Genomic DNA, 10,205 nt, shown 5'->3' on the forward strand with positions numbered 1-10,205 from the left:
AAAGGCATTATTAATATCCAAGTGCCTGCTATTGGGAAAATAAAACTTCTAGAATAGTTGAGGTGTTTAAGACCCTGACTATTACACTTTTGACTGCAAAGAAACAAGCATTTCACATCTCCGCATTCAATCAGCTGAAACAAACATGTATGCACAAATAATATCTGCAAACACATATGTGCTTAGACTGATCCAGAACTGCGCAGCAGTAGCTCTTGAAATCTCCAATCAACTAAATAATTACACATCACCTTCCCACACAATAAGCGCAGCAGCAATTGCAATTTGGTACAGCATTGTACAACAAGCATCTATGTTAATTAATAATATATTAGGAATCATACATGATATATGAAGTACTCTTGTAAATACTTGTTGTTTTCTTCTACCGAAATACTGGAATACGCGCAGATATGCTGGCACCACAGTTTCATATTTTCAATGTAACATGCTTAACTTTAGCACTTCACTTTGTATATACATTAGCATTTTAATTGTCTAGTAATTTTAGTGGGTTTAGTGTTAGTAGCGCTATTATATGTGTACTTTAAACAACGCACATTGCTCTACTACTCTATCACCTTTATTCTGTAAAGAACTAATACTGTAATATGCCCAGGCATGCACGTATTTTTCCTCACCATTTGCGTTTTACTTTAATATGTATGTCACCTAGGAGCTATGTCACTCTTAAGATGCATATTTCAGTTACATATTTTAATGTAATCATGATTAGTTCCCTCTGGTGTTGTAATATTCCTAAGTAATGATTTTAACGCCTAGTTTTATTTTTTCCCATTATCTTGCATAGTCATTGTCCTAAAGCGTGATAAGTATTGTTCATCTGCTTATGGCAATAACTTCAATTTAACACATTTTTAATATTTTGTTTAGATGAGGCTGTGTTATTCGGCAGTTAGTTTCATACTCAGTGTTAACCACACTGGTTATTTTTTCCTTATGTACTACCTCCTTTTTCTTCCTCTTTGTACTACATTTCGATAGAATTCTCTTCTCAGCTGCTGCTCACCAAAGATCGACGATTCAGATTCAAGGGTCTACACATTAACATTACTCCTACATTAAAATCAGCCCACCAGCGGCCGAGCGGTAAAGTCGCTGAACACTGGTAGTTCGGTCCAAAGTTCGAATTCCGCGAACGGGCTGCCTGCATGGGCGTTTTCGTGGTTTTCCCCATGTGTAACGTGTATACGAGACAGTTACCCTTAGAAAGTCCTCCACGAAGGCATTCCTCCCCATAGGCAGATAGCCCTAGTGTGCTTTGCCATAATTTAAATACACACATTAAAATCACTTTCCGCAAATTTAACTTTCTATGGAAAATTAGGTTAGGTATATATAAATTAAGAAAGAATGTATAAATTATACACACCTAAATATTCTTGCAGTTAAAGAGAAAAGGAAATAAATAATAATTTAATGGATTTCTACTACTGCTTAACAAATAGGTACACTGCTCAAAGAAAAAAAAGGGGGAGACAGTGCTATATCTCTCGTTCTACTGGGCCGGTTGACAAAATTCAAACTGCGTTTTTCATGTCTCGAAAGCGCGACTTAGGATATATATTAGATTTATATATAGCACTATTTTAACATAGGTATTTTGACACAAAATCGGACTTCTTCTGAAATAACATATCAATATTTTTCCATATTTCGCTTCTACGACTCAAATTATGCCAGAAGACCAAGTTTTGTAAAAATCGTACGAGTAGTTTTTAAAATATTAGCTCTCAAAATTTTAGCTCCTCAATGTTAATTGAATTTGGTAAATATTTATTAATATCTCTTTTTTATTAAACTTTTATTATTTTTCCTTTCACATTTCGAAATTTAGGTTCATTCCAAATAAAATTTACCCATTTTTTTGTGTTTTATTTTTTAAATTTCTATTTTTAAATAATTTTTATAAATTTTTCGAAAAAAATTTTGAATTATAACCTATAACATTTTTACCATCATCTTAAAGTAGGTGTATTTTTAAGCATATCTGCAAAAAAATTAGACTTTTTTATTCAAAATTTTCTAAGATATACACGAATTTACATATTTTCGCGTTTTGAAATTTGGCATCTTTTTTTTGAGCGATAATAACGCCAAATGTGGTTTATGGATTTTTGTTACAGTGAATTGCCACAGCTATTTTTAACCTTAAATTTCAAATAAAATTTTACGAAGAATTAATTATATGAAATATTTTCCCTCAATGATGCGTAATAAATATTTATTATTACTATATGAAAAGCTATTTTTTAAAATATTACAGATGATATTATTCAAATTTTTTACTATTTTTTAAAGTTTCTCTCATTCTTCTTCTTCTTCTTCTTCTTTTTTTTTTTTTTTTTTTTTTTTAATAAGAGTAAATTCTTGTAAATTTTTACCTTCGTCTTTTTATCGTCTGCTACTTTTTTTAAGCTTTGTTTAAGTCGAATTGTCTAAAAGTGAGAATTTTCGTTTGATGTTTATTTGAATTTTATGAAAATATTTTATGACATTAACTGCATAATTTATTTCTAAAGAAAATGTTGCTTATGAAGTGGCTGAAAGAGAGGCTGATACTATCATCCATATTTTTAAAGCACAGTATATTTTTATAGAAACATAAGATTTAGAATAATCATTTTTATAAAAGTCAAATAATGATACTATAAACATACAACCTTCTAGAGCAGGGATGTCAAACTCATAGGTACACCTGGGCCAAACAAACAAGGTTTAACTTTAGGCGGGCCGAAAAAAAAAAAAGAAAAGAAAAGAAACAATATTCATAGAAACGTAGATTTATTTCGAATAATACAATAATAAACATATATATATATATTTATATAGAAAAGAACAAGAAAAATTTAATGTTTACGTCCTGATACTTGACATCTCTTCTCTGCTATTATCTTTCCTATTTCGGGAGAAATTTTGTTTGCAGTGATAACTTTCAACGCTGACCCAAGGTGAGCATCATTAATACGGTTTCTAATAGGAGACTCATTACCTTTAATGACTGAAAATAACTGCTCGCCCCGATAAGTGCTACCAAACATGGAAATAATTTCATATGCGAATTTTCGAGTATTTTCAAAACTGGCTGGTAAATATTTGTAAAATTCAGGCACGCCCACTTCAATGAATTTTGCTTTCAAATTTGAGTTGCATTGCATCTCGATCACCTCCATTTGCATATGGCTGGGTACTGAGTCAATACTTATTGAGAAAATCGAAGAAAACAAAAAAAATTGTCTTCGAGGGAACTAAAATCATTAAACCTCGTTTCAAATTCAGTTGTTAAATTTGCAATTTTTTCTGCGTATTTTTGATACGAGCAAGTATCATCTAAACTTGATTTATTCATGCTGCACGTCGGGAAGTGCGTCAAATCATCATTTTTAAGTTGTTTTCCCAAAGAACTAGTTGACATTTGAATGCTTTAATTATGTCAAACATGTTCGTAATGATATGATCTTTTCCTTGTAACGATAAATTTGAATCGTTTAAGTGTTTGGTTATATCAACCAAGAAAGATAAATCTTGTATCCATATTGGATCGTAAAACAAACTTACGTCTTGATTTTTCGTTTTTAAAAACTGACATATTTCTTCTTTCAAATCCCAGAATTGTTTGAGAATCTTGGAGCAAGATAACCAACGTACCTCGGTATAGTAGGACAAACCGAATATTCACTATCTAACTCACTTAAGAAAGCAGTGAATTGACGCTGATTTAAACCTCGATATCTTATAAAATTTATAACTTTTTTTATATATGACAAAACATTCTCCATATTTATTACTTTCTTGCATAGAACTTCTTGATGTATAATACAATGCATATGATGAATGTTTGAACCGTGAATTTCACTATGTTTTTTTCTTAGTAATGCTACGAAGCCCTTGTTTTTTCCGGTCATTGATGGAGCGCCATCTGTAGCTACAGAATTTAATTTTGCCAAAGTTAGATTGTATTTCTGCAGAAGTCCAAAAACACAAGTAAATATATCTTCTCCTGTAATAGTGGAGGTTGAACCTCCACGAGGTGCCCAAAGGGGAAGTGGACCTGTAATGTGATTGAGTTACACGAGGCAGGGAAACCCTAATTGTTGTTGTTGTGGTAGTACCAGGCATCGGTATTAGTTCCAGTAATTCCTCAAAAATGTTAAAGTTCTTGTCACAAGAACGAAGAAACACTGATAATTGAGCTTTGCCACTAATGTCCGTACTCCCGTCACAGGCAATGGAGAAACTTTCGAAATTAGATGATTTTGCTTTGATCTGATCACTTAAATTCGCGGCTAAATCAGTAACTCTTTCCGCAACTGTATTTCGAGACAATGAAATTGATTGAAAAGCCTTCACATTTCCAGGACAAACAATTTCTCCAGCTTTCATTAGGCATTCCTTGATGAAATCACCGTCAGTAAAAGGCTTCGAATGTTTAGCTATCAACTCGGACAAGACGTAGCTAGCATGTACCGCCGCTTCACTTTCTTGCAATACTTTACTAAACATGGACTGTTGCTTTTTCACTCCTAACGTGACTTATTCAATTTTTCTTCTCTCATTAATCCTTCGTAATTGTTATATTTCGATTTGTGTTGTTCGTAATGACGTTTAATATTATATAACTTTGGTACATTAATAGTATTATTACATATCAAGCAGATTATTTTATCTTTTATTTCACAGCAAAAATATTCTAATTCCCATTTTACTTGGAATATTCTATGTTCGTCCGCGATTTTTCGTTTAATTTTACTACCACTTGGTTTTGATATAGACATACTGAATACAAAGGGCTGGAATAAACACAGTTAACGTTAAAAAGTTAACAAAAATTTATTCTTTCCACAAGAGATAAATCAAAATGCTGAAATATTTCTTCAAAAATATATTCTAACAATATCACAAAATGTCAAACGTTTAGCAAAAATCAATTCAAAACAGAGAAACTAATTCTATCTCACAGCGAAATCGCTACAAATCAATCACAGCATTAAGTAAACAAACAGTTCGCTAGAACTACAGCTACTACTGAGACGAGTTGTTTGTTCTCGGCTTTAAGCTTTATAATTAATTTCTCGAATATACTGGAAACATCTATAAATATCTGGATTTTTGTGGATGGCAACAGCAATTACGAGATATTTATTTATTAGGTATTAAATGCACGCGCTGTTCTCTTTTTAACCTTCCAACGCAGCTGTCTTTTCAAAAATCGTCTGCGTTGCTAAGGCAACATGAAGCAAATCTAATTACAATTCTAAATAAATAAAAAAAAACTAAATAAATAAATAACTATGAAATCCGTAACAATATGAATTAAGTAATAAATAATAATAAAGCAATATATCGTACAAAACTATGATTGGAAAACTGAGACCATGAGTTCGGCCACATTCGACTATCGGGGGATGCGTACAAGGTCTGAGTGCACGTGTCCCCCAAAAGCCGAAGCTAACTGAACGCAAGCTACTCACACGCATTTGTAATTTAAGTATGTGTGTGTCAGCTCGCTGTGAGTAATCTAACAACACTGAATAAATTATCGTTAATTACTTAGCAGTAAACATTTCATTTTTTTCTTCGTCGATATGTTATTTTATTATTATATATTATTATTTGCTGATATATTGGCCGGGCCGCAAAAATATTTGTTGTGTTGACATCCTTGCTCTAGAAACTGAATTAATGGAAATTCAATGGTTATGTAGAAATGATCTGCAGCTACTTAATGGCTGGATAAGTCAGCAGATTCTGTGGACAAGTAAGAATAATTATATAAACGACACCCAACATTCTGGATTCAATTAACAATGAGGATACGATGTTTATTAAATGAATTTAAGAAGTTTCAAAACATAAAAAATCAACTAATTTTTTATCCTAAAATGTATTTTTATGCGTAGCGTATTTTCATTATATCCTTAAAATTCTAATTTAGAATGTAATTGTCAAGAACTGTATCCTAATCATCAGTAATATAATAAGTAATTATTACGGTTATTAATAAATCCTTCTTATAAAGTAATTGCAAATATTTCAAAAAACTTTCTGTCTGAATGAAAATATTTTTCTATGCAAATATTTTTAATTTTATATTAATCAAGATTGCACACGATATTATTTATTTACACTTCAATTTTTACCGTCACCTCCAGTAGAAGTTACAAATCAATTATATTTAATTAAGGATTGGATTGGATTATTTAATTATGGCAAAGCACACGAGAATTATCTGCCTAAATGGAGGGATTCCTTCGTGGAGGACTTCCTAAGGGAAACTGGCTCGTATACACGTTACACATGGAGAAAATCACGAAAACACCCATGCAGCCAGCCCGTTCACGGGATTCGAACCTCAGACCGAACTACCAGTGTTAAACGTCTTTACTGCTCGGCCGCTGGTGGGCTATTTAATTAAGGAATGACCATCTAAGTTTAGAAACAGCGTACCGTAATAGCAATTCAATTATTGGCAGTATCATTCATGTTACTCCCGATTGGCAAGCTACATGATATTTAATGAGTATTCGGGTTTTGCTAGTAACTTCACTTGGAAATCGCGCTTAAACTAGGTTAGTTGGTTATTTGAACATAGAAAGAACATGGGAACTATTTGGTTAAGATGCTTTCATAGAGAACCTTTGTAAAGAGAACCTAGAAAACTACAAAAACCAACTATGCAGTCTGGGTTGACTTCGCAACAAAAAATTAGTATTTAACAATCTTCATATGCTAGGCAGCCCACCAGCGGCCGAGCGGTAAAGTCGCTGAACACTGGTAGTTCGGTCCGAGGTTCGAATCCCGCGAACGGGCTGGCTGCATGGGCGTTTTCGTGGTTTTCCCCATGTGTAACGTGTATACGAGCCAGTTTCCCTTAGAAAGTCCTCCACGAAAGGCATCCCTCCCCTTAGGCAGATAGTCCTCGTGTGCTTTGCCATAATTAAATACACCAAACACACCACCAAAAAACCATATGCTAGGCAACCGGTGATGCTCCAATTAAGTCTCCAATTTAATATTTTATTTGTAAATATTTAAAATATTGTTGTATTCTTAGACACAAAAAGCAGAATTAAGTTTTGTTAACTCGTTAGTAAACTACCAAGCCGTAGTGCAAATGAATATTCAATTTGTTTTGAAATAATTGTATTCACTTAATATTCTTGGAATATGAGCTAAAGAAGGAATGTTCTAGGAAGAATAAAGAAGTGTTTAAAACCAGTGATATTAGGGTTGTCTTAAAAGCTTAGAATCAAAAAGATTCTGCAATTGCCCGAATAGTTGACTTGTAAATGGCTGTGAATTAAGCAGATGACTTTTAATCTTACGTTATTTAGTCAGAAAACGTATTCCAAATGTTTTGTATTGCATGACAATGCATCTTTTCATTGTTCAATAAACAATCGGAGAACCGCTTGTATTCCGAAAATAGGTATATGTACTCAATCGTCCTGCACTTCAAATTTGTCTTGTGATTTTTTTCTTTCCCAAAAACTAAAGTTTCCTCTCAAACGAAAGAATTTTGACATTGAAGAGACAGAAGGAGTATGACATCTACTTTTAGAGGCATGTCAAAAACAGATCTCTACAAGCCTTCTCTTCCATTACATGTTGTGCATTCAGACAAAAAGTTGTATCAGCGTAAAATTCTATAACCTATTTTTATTAAACTCTGATTACTTTATAACATACAGTGAATATATACTAAATCTTTTACTTCGGCTTCAGTAATTCGGAATTTTTGACGGAACTGTTGTCGGAACTAGGACGTAGAAGATAAGTCAAATTGAATATTTCGGATAATCTAATAAATTCAAGGTCGAAGTTTCAATATTTTATTTTCGGAGGAAGGGGAAATTTTTTCAGTTTTGGTCCATTTTCCTAAGTATATTTTTTTCGATTCTTTATTTTTCCATAAAAGCGAAAAAATTTACGCATGGTATACATATAACGCATAGCTTCAAATTTAAATTTAATAATATACAGAGTGGTTATAATTAAAGTTCCACATTGAAACGGTCATAAAAGGAAAACTACTTCATCAAATGTTATCAAGCTTGGTAATCGTGTAAAGGAGGTCATAGGAATTTATTTTCCGCGAAAAAAAGAAAATTCGAAACCTCACCACCAGGGGGGAAATGGCGCTGTTTGCAATATTGTTAAACGAAATATGGGTCGGAATCTAACTTAACCTTTTGTTACACGGGTTTAATATGTTGTATACCCTTAAGAAACTTTGAAGTAAGCAAATTACCATTTAAAGGCGTTAAATTCGATAAAAGTCGAGTGCGCCATCCGTGAAAGTGAGAAATTCGTCCGTGAAACCACGAATTAGCGATTAGAAAATGTGAGATCGCAAATCACTCGCACAAGTGTGTACAATCTGGAAATCATTTTCTTACAGATCGCTAATTTGTAATTTTCGAAGCCTTAGTTCGGCCCTAAAACATGAAGATACTGATTCAAAACGCTTTTATTCCATTTGGGCCAAAGAAATCTCTCATGTTATCTATCTAGTTCCATTGCATTCTCCTACTGCATTCGATTGCATAGCAGTCATTCCACACCGTTTTGTGTTGAATGACAGCTAGTTTTATAACTGAACCATTTTTCTCTGAAGATTAGTCGACAGCTGGACCACTGTGATTGCAGCTCACTTAGAGTCAATGTTAAAATGTCTCGTGATACATGAACTGCAGTAACGTGGCATTTTAGATACTACGATTTTTATGCAGGGCTGGGCCCCACCTCACGTGTGTCGCACAGTTACTTAGGCAACATTTCACGAATGAACGTCTTATAGGCCGACACTTCCCCTCCTTCCGCCAGACCTCAACCTCTGTGACTTTTGGCTATGGGGTTATCTCAAAGGCACTGTTTATGGTGATAATCTAAACAATTTGGCTGAAATGAAAAATGTGATACACTGACATGTCCGTAACATTCCTCCTGATATGCTAAGAGCTGCTGTTGAGAATGCAGTAACAGGATTTAACTTGCTTTCGGAAAATGCTGGACGCTACATTGAACATGTTTTGTAACACGTTTCGGAAACTATTAAACACATTTTAAACAGATGTTTTCACGACTTATTTCATTTAACAATATTGTATGCAGTGCCACTTTTCCCCTGGTAGTGAGTTTTTAAACGCTTTTTTTTTTTTTTTTTTTCAGGGGAAAATAAAGTCCCATAACCTCCTTTACACGATTCCCAAGTTTGATAACATTTGGTCCGGTAGTTTTCCTTTTATGACCATTTCAAATTGGAACTTTAATTATAGCCACCATGTAAATTAAACTTTAAAAGTTTGAAAATTTGGTTCAAGTTCCAGCTTTAAAAAAATATGTATATAAATATAATCTTTTACATTAATCCTCTTAGAAAGAATGTTTTAAGAAGCTAATTTTTTTCTCGCGTTGTAGATTGTATAAAAAAACATGATCTTTAATATGATTTAGAATGTTTCAGCCGATATAAGAATCGGGTTACTCGGTAGTACAGAATAAACCCTGCTGGACTGTTTTATTCCTTTATTGTCAGTTAGCAAAAATCTTTTAATTAAAATATTCATTCTTTGGACTTCGCTTTAAACTTTATTTATAGTTAAAATGAGTAGAAAATGAAAAGCTGTCTTCAGCTGAAACGCAATTCATGTAATTGATATTTTAAAAAATTGAGAAGAATGCAAAATTTATGGAAGTCTAGCAATCGAAAAATCTTATTTTTCTTGTGTGAGCACTGAAAATAACTGTAGAAGGAAAGAAGAAAATTAGGGAGAAAAGTAAGCAAAAATTTGCAGGGAAATTTGGCTGTCAGACATACCAAGGTGTTTAAAAAAGTTGGACGCTTTTGAATATACTTTCAGGATACTTCCAAGAATTTAGGTGTTCAAAGAGAAAACTCTTGGGCGTGTACACCAGAAAATACCATCAATTGAGCTTGTGTTAACAGAAAAGGCAAAAACGATATTATTGCAGATTAAAGTGAAGAGCGACAGGTTTTAGACTATATGGTTATATAAATCTAAATTACGTTATAGAACATCATATCGTATCATGAATGGAGAATCCCATGATTTTCTCAGTTGAATTATTTGAAGATTCAGGAGTTTATCCACTGATGTATGTGGATGTCATCTAAAAATGTTTTTTTTTTCCCTTCTGATGAAACAGCGGCCGAGCGGTAA

The sequence above is a fragment of the Stegodyphus dumicola genome, chromosome 3 (assembly GCF_044657685.1).
Source record: "Stegodyphus dumicola isolate Sdum_Otavi_A_Nest chromosome 3, ASM4465768v1".
In the NCBI taxonomy this organism is placed as follows: Eukaryota; Metazoa; Arthropoda; class Arachnida; order Araneae; family Eresidae; genus Stegodyphus; species Stegodyphus dumicola.